The 14940-nt window shown below is 46.0% G+C and overlaps 1 protein-coding gene across 1 annotated transcript in view; it reads left to right on the top strand.

Annotated features, from left to right (window-relative positions):
- Window positions 1-1683: 1683 nt before the first annotated feature.
- ABCA1 (ATP binding cassette subfamily A member 1) overlaps window positions 1684-14940 on the top strand; it is a 140703-nt gene continuing 127446 nt past the window's right edge. The window contains exon 1 of the mRNA XM_074994608.1: window positions 1684-1761. The gene's annotated coding sequence lies outside the window, so the exon portion shown is untranslated. The remainder of the gene's footprint in view (window positions 1762-14940) is intronic.

Genomic DNA, 14940 nt, shown 5'->3' with positions numbered 1-14940 from the left:
ATGAATAGGGTCATGGTACAGCCAAACAAACCCTTCAAATAAAAATAAGCTCCCATACTGTAAAAGGTTTTGCCTTAGGTTAGGTTAACAAATGCAAGCCTTGGTGTAGAAACCCCAAGACTTTTTTTGAAAGGAACATAACAAATGATTAACAAAGAACTCTGGCATGAGTAACTGTTTGTCCTCAAATGTATGAAACATCCAAGTTTCCAGATGTTACAAAATGGCTCATAGTTGGTTGAATCCGCCCAGTTGATATTATGATCCCCTGGATATTAGTAGCTCATTTGCTCAGAAAGACAAATATTCCGTCCCCTCCTGCTCCGCCATCATCCTTCCAGCTCTGCTCACAACTCCTATTATGCACACACAAGTGTTCAGAATAACTACATCATTTCCTGGGTGTGACCCCTCGCCTGGTCCATGGAGGAGAGGGAAGACAGATGGATGTTAAGGCGGAAGAACCCAACAGGGCCTAGCGAGAGACACTCACCCATTGGAGCCTAAATCCTTTGCTAGAGCAGTGCTTCTCAACTCTTCTGGACAGAGGACCCATTTGGAAATGTATACTGCCTGTTGTGACCCAGTAAATAGTCTGGGGGTGGAAGGCCCTGGGATGGTTTCAGTCAGGTCCTGCATCCCATGAGGGTTGGGTCCTACCTGCCACACATTCCACAGTGGCAGCTCCTGTGCTGTGGGGCTGGCTGGGCTTGGCTCTCAACTCTGGGCATTGCAACTTCCAGGGCTGCAGCACCGGTCAGGTTGGCCCCCCTGCTCTGGCTGGACCAAATCTGTCTGAGCAGAGTTCTGACCTGGCTCATCCTGAACTTGCAGTGCTGCTCCTCCAGGTTTGGCCTCCCGGTGTCATGTGGGCTGGACCAAACCTGAGTGGCTCCACAACCACAGGCACTGAGTTTGTGGGTACTCTGGGGCTGGAACACCCATGGGAAAAGATAGTGAGCACTCAGCACTTGCATTCCCTGTAAGCTGAGCGCTTGGGCACCTCCCCAGTTACCGAGCTGAGCGCCCCCAGCTGGCAGCATATGTTTCTACTGATGGTGCACATCCACCCATGCCTTGGTGCACATAAAATTTATTCCATCCACAGATGGAAAAGGATGAGCAGGAACCCTGCTCCAGGCCTGCAGATCAGCTCCCCCTACCCTCCTGCCGCACTGTTCAGCTACAGGCAGGAGGCACAGGGCGATTGAGAGGAACAGAGCGCAGGGTGTGCTCAGCGGTGGGGAACGTGAGGGGAAGGGGCAGAGCTTTGGGGCAAGGGTGGGCCTTGGGGCAGAGCACCCCGGGGAAATCAGAAAGTGGGTGCCACTGGCTCGGACCCCAGAGGTTGCAGCATCTGGAGCAGGGTCGAGCCCCCCGCGGCCCCACTGTTCAGGGGCTACCGGGGGACCCTTGCAAGCATTCGACCCAGCTCCGATCCGGAAGAGGCTCCGGGGCCAGACCCCTCCTTGCCAGGGGCGCAGACCGATGCATCCCCTCCCTTGCGCGGTGGCGCTGCCGTGTCTGGTGGGCCCCCACCAGGCTGGCTGAGCCCGCATCGCCCTTTTAAGAGGCGGGCAGGGGCGCCACGTGCAGCATGTGAGTGACGGCGCGACATAAACAGGCCCAGCCGGGTTTGACCGCGAGTAACCCCCGCGCGCGGCTATAAAAGGCGCTGCGGGTTCGAAGCCCCGGTTCGGGCTGCGCCGGCTCTTGCAAGCGGGGGGCTCTGCGCGGCGGGGAGACCCAAGTGGCAGCCAGGTAGGGCTCAGCTGGTGCTTACTGCCCGGCGGGGGGCAGCTGATCAAACTGGGGTTGGAGCGGCACTTCGGGGGCTTTGTTTATTGCAGGGTCGCCTCTTTGCTCTCCTGATCTGCGCCCCCGCTACTTTCTGGGGCAGCTCCTTCTCTCCCTGCCCCGGCCTCTTCTCTCCTGCTGTCCCCCATTGCCCACCTCCTTGTGGCTTTCTCTGGCTCTGCCCTTCGCCTGGGTCTGCCCAGCTGTTTGTTCTCTTATAACCCCTGGCTCGGGCTGCTTCGATTTTTGCATCTCTGCTGCTTTGCCCAGGGGCTCGCTAGCCCGTGCACTAGCCAGCCTGGCAGGGGTGGCTCCCTGCCCCAGCACCACCTTTCCCTTTCCCCGGCTGCTTTCTCATAAGGAGCCCCCAGCTGGGGCGACAGAGGCAGGAAGGGCGGACAGCCCAGCTGGCAATGACCGAGAGTAACCCCAGGCATCTCAGCTCTGGCTCCTTAGAAAAATAACAATTGAAGACATCATCCTGGCCAACCTTTTTTTTTTTTTTTTTTTTTTTTGCACACGTTGCCCTTGCTTGGGGCCCCAGGCAGTCGCCTCAAGGAATAAAAAATGATTCTTACAGAGAGAATCCGGCTCCAAGGACAGTTGTGTCTGAGAAGATTGAAAGGATCCACAGAAAGGCAGGGGAAGCTGGAAAAATAGCTGCTGCTCAACTCTCGGCTACCTTGTGAAGTTCATGATTTCCTGCTCCAGTTCCAGGGAGTTAAGCGCTGTGCCTGGAAGGCTGTTTGGGCAGAATAGAAAGGAAAAGCTTTTGTTTCTTTCCGAACCATGTAGTTCACTTTTATTGGGGTGTTTGTGGGGAACCCCATATTTTATGCTACTGGCATTTATTCTTCCATTGCGCAATGTGAAAGCCTAATGTGTCAGACCTGGATCTTCACTAATGCTGTGGAGTTATTCCAAGTGCATATAAAATCAAAATCAGTCCCATTACTTCTGTAGGTGTGACAGCAACTTTAACAGCCTGCCACATCCTTTGTTTCTGCATCACACCTGATTAACATAAACTAGTAGTTTGTAGCCTATGATAAACCCTGAAGTTTCATTTTGATGGAAGACAAAAAGAAACTTAGGTATCAAACAAAGACATGAGGTTGAAGCTGCAGCTTGAAAACAGTTCATAATTTTTCACTAAAAATAATTTTTAGTCCTAGCACTGGTAATCATAAAAATTCAAATGAACTCTTCTAAGTTCTTGATGGGTAGCTGAATTAGTCAATATCTGCAAAAACAGCAAGAAATCCTGTGGCATCTTACAGACCAAAGGAGATTTTGGAGCATAAGCTTTCCTGGGCAAAGATGTCTCAGGCATTTGATTAAGTGGGTCTTTGCCCAGGAAAGCTTATGCTCCAAAATCTCCGTTGGTCTGTCGGGTGCCACAGGACTTCTTGTTTTCCAAGTTGTTGTTTTTCATTTTTGATCTTAAAAACATATGTAAAAACGAAGATGCATTAAAATATAATTTTAACCTTAAGACAATTGTGGGCTTGTAAGCCTCAGGCAAACATGTAGAGGGGATTCTCAGTTGAGGTGAATCAGATAAGCCAGGGTGGTTAAGTACTTTATTGAATTGTGTCCGAAGCGGGAGCAGAACTTGCTTGAAAATTTGTCCACATTAATATTTTTAACACCAAACCACAAACAGAACAGTATCACTACAGCCAGGAACCCTATGTATGACCTAACCCTAGTCACAGAAAACAACAGCTGTACTTTAATTTTCATGATTAACAGGCATGCAACACTTTATAACTGCAAAGGAAGCATTGTCACAACATAAACCCCAGTCAGTAGTGATATTCAAAGGGATTATGGTGAGGGAGGGAATCAAATGCACATGTGCCTTGCACATTTCTGCTGTTTTGCCTCATAAGAAATCTGAAAGGATATATATGATGAGACCTCCCCAAAACAGATCACTGTGAGCTTCTGCCATGCCCTTGCAGACTTCTGTGCTAAATACATAATATCACAGACTCTGGGTTTACTATGTTAATGATAGGCTGGATGTAAGTGCACTTGTTTCACCTCTACAATCCATCGTCAATGGGAGTCTTGCCCACAAGCAAAAATAATGCTATGTGGTCTATGCCTTGAATTGCACCTGCCCGTGAATAGCCAAACTCTGATCCCTTTAGTCACACCGAGTAGCATCTGTCTCCAGCAATAATCTTACATCAGTGGGGCTGCCTGCAAAATAGATCCTTACTTCACTGTTTTTTTGAGTTAGGCAGCAAAGTGTCATGCAGTGTTGCAATGGATCACTAACCTTTCGAACCGATTGTCACTTGGAACCTTATTTCAGAGTTAGATGCAGGACTTGCTGGGTGAAATTCTCTGGCCTACCTCATGCTGGTCAGGTGAGATGGTCAGAGTTGTCCCCACAAGCTTTACAGACTCTGAATCAATGTAAGTAAGCTGTTCCCAAAGAGCCACACTTACTTTTTTTTTTTTAAACTCCATTTAAAAAATAAAAACCCCTCAAATCTGCTCTTCCCCATTATACGTTGGTTCTAACTGTGGACTAAGCATGCTGAAACAGAGTTGCATCACAAATTTTTGCATTTGCAAAAAGATTTGATAGCCTGCTACACAATGCAAGCTTCCCAAACGTGGCTCAAGCTTAAATAATGCAAACAGAGTACAAACTGCAGAATGACTTTTTTGGGGGCAGAAGCTAATTAAGCCATCTGTCCCATGAATGGGTATTTTTGGGACAAACATCAAAATACCTGTTTACACCACAGACCATGAAGGTTCTGTAGGATTAAGTTCTAAACTGTAATGACTCCCATGATTGGCTGAGCACTGTGGGCTTAATTCTCAATTATTTTAGGTCCTGCAGTACAAATTTCGTTCCTGCCTTCTGTGTTTTAGAAGTTGTCTCAACTCTTCAATATTTCCATAAGCAGACTGAAATTTAATTCTTATGCCACCCTCCTTTCTTGAACAAAGAAATAAACAGCTCCAATTTTAACAAGGTCTTTACTCAAGCACAATTCGTATTGACTTCCTTACAGCAGGATTTATGGAGGGTCTTGTACCAAGGTTTTGTTTTCCTTTACTGCAGTGGGAATCAGAAATGGCCTCAGTGACCTCGGAGTAGAGTCTGACCCACAGTATGGAGTGCAGGGTTCAGTCATAAATTAATCAAATGGATGTGATGTCAAAGTCAAGTTTTCTCTAGGCTACGCATTGGGTGCAACCTCACTGACCTCGAGTTCCCAGATGTGTGTGTGTGATCGCAGAATGTTGCCCACAAAAGCAAATACAAAACGTTGCCCAAAGAGCAATCCTTTCAACCCACCGCTCCTATTCCATTATTGCATTGCCTGTGATGGTCAGGCTTCTCAGGCCATGAGTAACGCATGAGCTGCATTGTCTGGACACCAAGTTGCTCAAACTCATAAGGGGACTTGAGCATTGCATAGGGTCTGAATTTCACTCGCAGATCAGGAGTTAGGCGCAAAGGGCATGATTGTGATCCGACTCCCTAGCAGTCCAGGGGTGCGTTTTTTGATTTATCTTGCTGGGGGTGAGAAAGAGGAATCAGTCCCAGTCTTTGAAATCTGATGTTAAAGTCCTTTTCTGGGTGATGCTAGGGAACAAACGTTCCCTTGGTGCAAACTGGCAGAGCACAGACTTCAGCAGAGCTCTTGCCTGCTCACTTCAACAAGGAGTTTGACCATGGTACTTACATCTATTTAATGTGTGTACGTGTCCCACAAGTGTGCGGTTGCTGAGTATGTTAAGAATATTACGTTAGATATGTTCATAAAAGGCTGATACGGCAAAAGAGCAGGATACTAGAAAATTATATTCCAGACTTTACCCAGACTTCTAAACTTCAGTAGATTTTTCTCTATCACACAGGGGCTGCGTCTACACGACAAAAATAACTTCAAAGTTGCTTACTTCGAAGTAGGGCACTACTCCAGTCTTGGGAATGGAGTAAGGCCGTCAGAGTTGGGCTCCCTACTTCGAAGTAAGGGAAGGTGTGTGTAGAGTCTGCCGGCTACTTTGAATTAGTGCCAAACTTCGAAGATAACGTTGAAGTTAGTTCCTAGTGTACACGCACCCAGGAAGTCATCTGAAAATGCTGGACATCAAAAGAACATTAATGTATGTTGCTCTGTCCAGGTTATCGAGGGAATATGTCAATAGATGTTTTTTTCAGGGTTCTGTTGTGGGAAAGATTTTATAAAGGGACACAACTACTTCTCTCTTTTTAGCACTCTTTATTGGATGAAGACGGGATTGTCTGTGGCAGAGAGGCAGAGTAGGCTGGGAAACTGTTGATGCAGCTTTTCTGAGAAAACAGTGTAATAAATAAAGAACAGTCAGAGCACTTTATTCTTCCGAGCAGCAGGGTGAAAGCTTGATTCAAGATTATAATCGGAATAAACATCGGCGCCGGTAGCTGAATGTGGATATTTATCCTGCTGAAAGATATGCCCTTTTGTTATTTTCTGTGGGAGTGCTTCGTACAGTGCTAGTGTAAAGCAATAAAGGACCATTTTTCATTGTGCTAACTTCATGAGAGAACAGTTGGCACTGGGGGGGAGAAGGGGAGAGTTATTCCAAGACTTTACCAGTTTGGGCTAGATTGAAAGGTGTATTAACTGAGAACAAGCAAACAAAGCTAGGACCTGTGACCACAGAGGCCAGAGAGCATTTCGAAGAATCTGTTTGGTTTTTCCCCCATCCTTCTAACTGTAGCAAAAGTTTGTAAATGACAAAGTTATTCTCCTCCTGGGGTGATTTGGCCCATGTGAAATAACTTGGGGAATTTCCCCCTAAAGCCCATCACTGCATTTTGTATGAACAGTCCTGGCAGTGACCTTAGTAGAAGAAAGGCTGAAAGAACTGGGCTTGTTTAGCTTGGAAAAAAGAAGATTGAGGGGGGACATGATAGCGGTTTTCAGATATCTTAAAGGGTGTCATAAGGAGGAGGGAGAAAACTTGTTCTTCTTGGCCTCTGAGGAGAGAACGAGGCAATGGACTTAAGCTGCAGCAACGGAAGTTTAGGTTGGACATTAGGAAAAAGTTCCTAACTGTCAGGGTGGTCAAGTCCTGCAATAAGTTGCCAAGGGAGGTTGTGGAATCTCCCTCGCTGGAGATATTTAAGAACAGATTAGATAGATGTCTATCAGGGATGGTGTAGGTAGTGGTCGGTCCTGCCGTCGGGGCAGGGGACTGGACTCGATGGCCTCTCGAGGCCCCTTCCGGTCCTAGTGTTCTATGATTCTATGATTAGTAGAGGCCAAAATTCAATAGGCTGTTGAATTTAAGGGTAGTAGTGAGGATGGGCTAATAGGCAAAACGTTAGACTAGCACCGTGGGTTGAACCTCTCTAGTCGGGCACTCTGCGATCCAGCATGATTTTACTCAGCTAGATGTCCAGTTATCATAGTTGTGGCCAAGTTTCCATGATTTCATAAAGTTTGGTTACACCCACCAATTCCGGCTCTCGGGGTTCTGTGCTGTTATTTGGCTGTAATGTGCCCCTAAATGTCTTCTAAGAGCCCAGTTAGCAGTGGAAATGGTGGTAATGTGCGAGACAGTATTGACCTCTCATGGTTTGGTAAATTCTCTGGTTTGGCATTAGTCAAGTCACGAGCGTGCTGGATTAAAGAGAGACAACCTGAACGAAGTCTGTAGGAGAACTGAGTTCCATTCCTAGCTCTCACTGCCCTGCTGTGCAACCTAAGAGGCACCTCTGCCTCTTCTGGGTTTTGTTGGTCCTGTGTTTCAACCGTAAGCCGTTTGGGAACGGTCTGTCTCCTAGTGTGTGGCTGGGCTGTGCTTAGCAGAGTGGGGATTTCACTGGGGCTCCAGCTGTCACTACAGTACAAACAGTACTGAAGTTAAGAGCTGAGACTGTGCCAGACACAAGGGAAAGCACGGACCTTTTGCAGAGTTGGGAGAGCTGCACATCTGTGTGTGTGTGTGTGCGCGCGCGCGTGCACCTCTCTTCTTGAGGACAGCGGTGGGGAGATGTCATCTGTGTCAAGAGCGCCCTTGCTAAAGCCAGACTTTTGGCTTTGAGTTCGGGGAGCAGAGTTAGATCCAGACTCTCTCCGCTACCCTACCATTTGTTGTGGGAGCAGCAGCTCAGCCCATTTATATTTGGGTGCACAAACAAAGGCCATATGAAAGCTGGCTGATAGGCAAGCCCTAACCAGGCAGCACTGACAGGTCAAAGTGACCATTATTTATTGAACTGAACTGACCTTGTCTTGTAATCACATACCTTTGCTTTTTGACCTGAAAATGTCTCAAAACTAGTGCGCTGCAATAAAAATGTTTCTCTTCCTCTTGACCAATTAGCTTCCTTTTAAATATAGTTGCTGTTTTCTTTGCAAAAATTATTTGCCCCATAAAACTGCCTGGGCAGGTCTTGCTGCATAAGAGTTTTTCCACTGACTTTAGTAGGATCAGGGTTTTACCTTTAAAGATGGGAACCACCTTCCCTTTTTGATGTCTTCCGATTCCCTCAGACTAATTCTTACTTTCCCTCCGGCCTTTTCCCCCCTTTCATTTCCTGTCCTCTTTGTCTCTTCCCTCCACCAGCCCCAAGCTTCCATCATAGGTTCATGTCATCATTCCACTAGCTATGCTCCCCTAAGTCCTAGCGCTGTGGTGTCCAAAAAGTTCTGATCGGGAATTAGCCATGCTGTTCTGAAAATACTAATTTTTCAAGCTATCTCGCCATGCTTAACCAGCCAAATAGCCATGTAGTGTGATGGACCCCACAGATCTAGAGCCTGCTGAATCCCAATCACATGTTAGATAGGTGTCTATCAGGGATGGTTAAGACAGTACTTGGTCTTGCCAAGTAGGGATATCCTGCCCTCAGTATCTAAAATGGATGGTTCTCATTTTCTTCTGTCGAAAACTCTTCTTAACAACTTGGAAATACTTGACTTTTCTTCTGCATAGGCACAGAGTTTGGGCAGTTTAAAAAGGAAGCAACAGTGAAGCAACGTTGTTTTTTAACAGCCCAAACTTGTTCTCTTCATCTCTTTCATTTTTTGTGTGAAAATAAGACTGTACTCCAAAAGCTGAAGTGTGTGTGTACGTATGTATTGGAGAAATGTGGTTAGACCATGTATTGTATGTCAGAGGAATTTTGTATATTGTAATTAAAATAAATTGTCCTCAGCCACTGTTAAGTCTTTTCAAGTTAATGGAGGAAAATTCTGCTCTGCTGTGTTCTGAATCTGAGCCCTTTGTGTGCAGTCAGTGCTAGCTTTGGGCATAACAAGCCCCGCTAGCCTTGTCTGTTCTGGGATGTGCTTAGCAGATCCTCTGACAGCCCATGTATCTTTTTTTTTGCCCTTCTGTGTCAGTCCGGATTGAAGGATTCTCTGTTGGTGCCTTTTGCATGTTCCGCCAGCTGCCCAATGGCACGCTTGTCACGGCAAATGTTCTCGCTTCAGGTGTCCCAGGCGTTTCCATCTTCTTTTCTGGATAATGTTAAAGATAAGGATTTGTTGACCTCTTTGACAGATCTTGGCATTAGTTTATAAATTCATTCCAGTCCATACCATGTAATTTCCTGAGCTGTTTCCTTTTGAAGGCTGCTGGGTTTCCAGCGTTCACATTCATAGGTGATGGTAGAAATAACCTCTTGTGTTGAGGAGTCATAGTTTTGATCTTCATAATTTTTTTTATGATCAAATCTTGGTTAAGATGGTGAACGCAGCCACCATCTTGTCAGTTCATTAGAATTTCCTTCTGGCTCTCCTTGTTGGCTTGCATGTTACTGCCTAAGTATGTGAATTGAATTATTGCTTGTACTTCTTTCCTTCTAATGTAATCTTTCAGTGGGGAGTAGCTGGGATTCTCATTAGATTTGCTATGAAAAAACAAATGATTAACTCTGTCTTTTCTGTAACGTTGTGCAGCTTTCTGGCCTCTACTTGAGGTTTTGCTACATTGGCAGCTAAATCCCAACCGTGTGCAGTAAGAATTCAAAGATCGCCGCACTTGTGGTTGTCATCTTTCCATACTTGCCACATTATTTGCTCTCCCAACCTGCCCTCCCCTGCTCTAAATAAATGTCCTCTCTCTCCCCACAGAGCCAGGCATCCCCAGCCTCCTGTTCTAATTCAGTGCCAGTGACTGTCCAGAGCCACTGGGGCAGCTGCCATTTGCTTCTCCCACCAAGCGGTGGGGCACATGCATGGAGTGGGTACGTGGCACTCCCCACCTGTGCCTATAAGGAGGAGCCACATTTAAAGGCTCCGAGAGCTGCAGATTGGCCACCCCATATTTGCCTCAACAGTGTCCTATTTGTCGTACGGTGAGCTGTGAATGTGTTGGCCGTCCCTTTTCAAGTGCACTCTTGTTGAGCCATGTGTTGCCTGCTTTGCATTTATCTATGCTTCTTCTCATAATGAACTCCATGCCCGATAGAGGTCAGAGAATATGTTAGTGCTGGACACCAGCTTCTCCCAGATGGTTCGTTCTAGCCTGCCACAGTTAACTTCAGCTGTGCAAGCTGCATCCCAATATTTAACATCATTCAGGGCTTGTGTTTTTGTTGGCATACCACTGCCCTTCAAGACATTCCGGAACGATTCACTGCATCAAATGTCTTCTTCAAATCTCTGAGGTTTCTGATGAGTGGTCTTTTTGGTCATTGGATGATCTCTTAAAGACGATTCTCAGGAAGGAAATCTGGTCAGTCCACGATCTTCTCGGTCAAAATCTAGTCTCTAGCTTTGTCTTGGCTGCTTTGCTTATTCTGCTTAGAAGTTGAAGATTTTGCCTGTCACTGAAAGGAATGTAGCGCCTTGCCAGTTGTTACAATCACCAGGTTTTTCTGGTGTAACTACAGTACCGTTTTTTCCTTTGCTCTGTAGCCACTTCTTGGTCTCACACTGTGATGATGAGTTCAGTGATTGGTATCAATGGTTTCCTGTGCCCACTTTCACCCATGCTATTGGACTGACTTAAATAGAATTGTGTGGGTATGATTTAAGGGCAGAATTTATTCCCATAAATGTAGCCGACAACTTATTAGTAGTGCCAGTGAATGTCAAAAAACCCCTAAAATTAAAGAATTCCTTCACCAAAAACTGGTGTTCGTGTTTTGCTGTTCGTTACTGCAGTTGACATATGATGGCTTGTGACACATTGGTCCTAGAAGTCCAAAGCCCAAGAAAAAAATTACAGTGAGGTTTGAACGTCATTGAGTGAACCTACTATTTGGTGTGAATGTGGATCATCAGTCAGAGAAGTTGCTTTATCAGGATTGTGGAATAAATATTTGTGTGGACGATCCATTGACTTGTTGAAATAGTTACTCCACATCCAGGTTTCTCAACTTTTTTTAATAAAAAACCCTTTTTTAAAAAAATGTAAGTACCCCCAGACTTCTCTCATGCATGCCTAAGGGTATTCGTACCACCGGCTGAGAAATATGTTCCTAAGGTTATCTGAGGTCTTGAAACAAGTGCTGTTCAAGCTTTCCAGATTACTGTACCCTTTGGAGGAGTCAGATTTGTTTTGCATACCATCGAGTTACGGCTCACTTAAAAACTACTTACAAGAACATGCAAAAATATCATGGAAGACTACTCTTGAAAACTTGCTGACTTTCTACCATCTTATCAAATCAATAAATTGGAATAGAAATGTATTTCTGTTTCAGCTTAGGGCATAGGAAGCAGTAGAAACAAGTCATTGTCTGAACTTTTTAGATTGTACTGACTTTACTAGTATGTTTGTGTGGTCTAGGCAAATATCTACATGAGTAGATATACTCCCTGGAAGTCCTTGGTGTACCTCCAAGGGTACGCATACCCCTGGTTGAGAAACACTGTTTTACACAGCAAGCAATGGGCTGAACATCATTGTGAGCTACAAGTTACTTTAAAGAGGAAGTCAGATGGCACCAGGCATCAGCCCTTTGTCCACTACTGGCAATCATATTGATATGTACTATGTCAGTAGGAAGATACTGAAGGAAAAAAGTGAGAAGCTTCTATAGAGCCATATGGACATCCTCCAAAGAAGAACTGGAGGTATTAGAACTGGAGCTTGCACTGCCACGGGATAAAAACTGGTTCTAGGGATTAGTGGAGTAAGACTCAACCAGACTGACCTCTTCCAGTACTTGGCAGCTGTCTTACAGAAGATATAACACATTCTTGTTTTTAGCTTGTAAACGCTCTTGGGCAGAGAAACTCATGCAATGTGTTTTGTCCAGCATCTAGGACAATGGGGCCTAATCTTGGTTGGATGGCATAGGCATAATTGTGGGGAAGTTCTGTGGTGTGTTACAGAAATTCAGACTAAGTGGTCAATGGTCCCTTCTGTTTTTGTAATTTATGAACACAAGCTAATGATGGAATTTTTCCCCATCTCTTCCACCATTTCTTTTTTGCATTTTTTGATATGCCGGTCTCTGGGAGGGGATAAAGAAAGCTCGGTACAGTATCATTAGGCGTGTGTATCCTGAAGGGATGCTGTTAAGAGATGTGGGAGCGAAGCCAAGGGAGGTTGTATCAGTCAGAAAGACAGAATCGTTAGCGGAGGTGAGATTAATTAAGCATTTTCCTATAATTTTGTCACTGCACTTCCAGTTGTGAACTTTCAGACTGGTGGGAAATGGGGATCCAAGAAAGTTACCATACACACTCTTGGCCAGTCCAAAGCTTTATCTTGACTTTTTTAGTAGCCGACAGCCAATTTCAAGCTGCCTTCATTGGTTCTGACTTTCCCAGCAATAAAACCACAAAAGTTTAGATGGTCGGCAAATCACTTTAGTCTTGGTTAAAATGTGAATTTGTTAAGCATTGGAGAACAAGACTTGGATCTGTTTATTGACACGCATGGAGATACAGTCAGCTGGTAGAAAATGATACGAGCTAGCTGAGGATCCTGCCCATAATTATCAACCAAGAGTAATTATTATGTGATTACTCTTTCCTGTTGTTGAAATTACACCGCCAAACATCCTTGCCCAGCCTCTCTTCTGAGGCCCCACCCTCACACATTCCAGCCCCACTTCCTCTGTCACTCACTCTCCCCCACCCTCACATGTTTTGCCTGGGCAGGGGTTGAGCTGCGGGAGATGAGGTGAGGGCTCTGGGGGCAGGGGGTTCTGAGGTGAGTACAAGACAAGGGATTTGAGGTGCAGGATAGGGATGTGATGTGGTGGGTGGCCATGGTGAGAAATAGTGGTAGTACTTACATGGCTTCCAGGAAGCCACCGCCATGTCTCTGCAGTCCCTAGGTAGCCAAGGAGGCTGTGCATGCTGCTCTTGCACCTGCAGTCAGTTGATTGCTGTTCCCAGCCAGTGGGAGCTGCAGAGCCAGAACTCGGGGTGGGGCCAACGCACGGAGCTGGGCCAGGAGCTGGGCTGCACCTTGTTCCTCTTGCACTGCTGACTGGACTTTTAATGGCCTGCTCAGTGGTACTGACTGTGACCCCGGTCCTTCCTTTTCAACAGATCGTTGTGGTTGAAAACCACATGCCTGAGCTTGACAGCCCTACCGTGTTGCATGTTGAGCCAGCAGTTCTCTGGTTGTGCTGCAAATACAAACCAGCGACGAAAGCTGGAGGGAAGCTCTTGCAGAACGAAGTTTTGAGGCTGGAGAGGAAGTGGGGGTGGGGGATTAGTTTGCCTGTTTGGAAAGCCTGAGTGAAAGAGGAGGAGTTGGGGAAATTTGAAGGAGCTCTGTTCCAGGGACTGCAAGGCTCAGTTGTTGGCATTCCTGTTTGCTTTCCCAGCTTTGCCGCTGGTTTATTGGGTGACCTTGGGTAAGTCACTTTAACTTCTCTGTCTGTTTCCCAGCTTGTAAAGTAAGGTCAGCAATGCCTTGTAACCTGACTTCTTTCTTTAAAGGAAAGAGGTCATAAAAGCACAATGTGTTTTGGCTTAGAAACGAAGTCACTCCGCACTGGACAGGGAAAGATGGGAGGAAATAGTGAGAGAGGCATCAGACAGCAACAGGCGCTGAGCCCATGGTTATTGATGATGAGGCTCAAAGTACCATTATTTGGCTGACTTGTCAAACTGGGGTCCTGACTCATTGTCCTCCCTGACTCTCCATTCTCCGAAGGGACGTTGAAGATTGGGTGGCAGTTCTAAAGAAGGGTATTGGTGAAACCCAGCACCCAAGCCATGTGAAGCTTCAGACTTCAAGAGTTTCCATGTGTTTTGCGTGAACTGTTGTTGAGCCTATATAGATGCTACCACTCAGAGCTCTTTGTATTTGTTTATAAGGTCCTTTGCTGCAGAATTCGTTGCTGTTTTAACCCCAGCACAAGCAAGCACGTACCTTGTGTACATTTACCAGTGACTCCATCGTTCCCTTTAAAGCTGGAGGGTCTACTGTAACATCCTCTTTCCTGGGAAGAGCAGAGTGATGAGAGTTTTAATATGAAGCTTCTCTCCACGTTTCTGCACCTTTGTATGGTAACTACTTGCAAGCTACCCTCAGTCATGCTCTGTTAAAGGCAGCGATCACCTGTATAACTATGTAGAAAAAGCACTTTATCGCAGTTCTCACACGGTGCTGGGAGAAGCCGGGATTTGCAGTCTGATTTGAAGACCTTGCAAGCAGATGGCAAGGCTGTAGGTAGACTGCTTAGGAGAGCTTATAAGTCCCATATATGTGATTGTGGGAAAGTTACTTTAGCTCAGCTCTCCAGAGGTATTTAGGCACCTAACTCCTGTGGACTTCAATGGGAATTAGATGCCTAAGTGGTTTTGATGTTTGAGGCCTTGATCTCAGTGTGCTTCAGTTCGCCATCTGCAAAATGGGGATAAGTAATGCCTCTTAGGATTTGTTTATTAACAGTGTTAACTTTTTGCGGCAAGGCTGCTCCCTTGCTGTTTGTGTTCACAGCAGCTACCATAGTGCTGGAGCGGATCCGTTGGGAGCTCTAGCATTACCAAGTAAGGAGCTCGCTATAGAACCCTAGTTTAGAAGGGGCCACATCCGGTCTAACCCCCTGCCAAGCTGCAGGGTTTGTTGTGGCTGTTTATGAAATTCAGTGGGGCATTGCCTAAAGGAAAGCAAGAGAGGAACATTTCATGCACAGAGTTATAGTTTAAGGCCAGAAGGGACCATTAGATCATCTGTTCCTGTCTCTGTCAGGCC

The sequence above is a fragment of the Carettochelys insculpta genome, chromosome 5 (assembly GCF_033958435.1).
Source record: "Carettochelys insculpta isolate YL-2023 chromosome 5, ASM3395843v1, whole genome shotgun sequence".
Classification (NCBI taxonomy): Eukaryota; Metazoa; Chordata; order Testudines; family Carettochelyidae; genus Carettochelys; species Carettochelys insculpta.
Note: the sequence above shows the minus strand (reverse complement) of the source record. Positions and strands in the feature narration are given on the sequence as shown.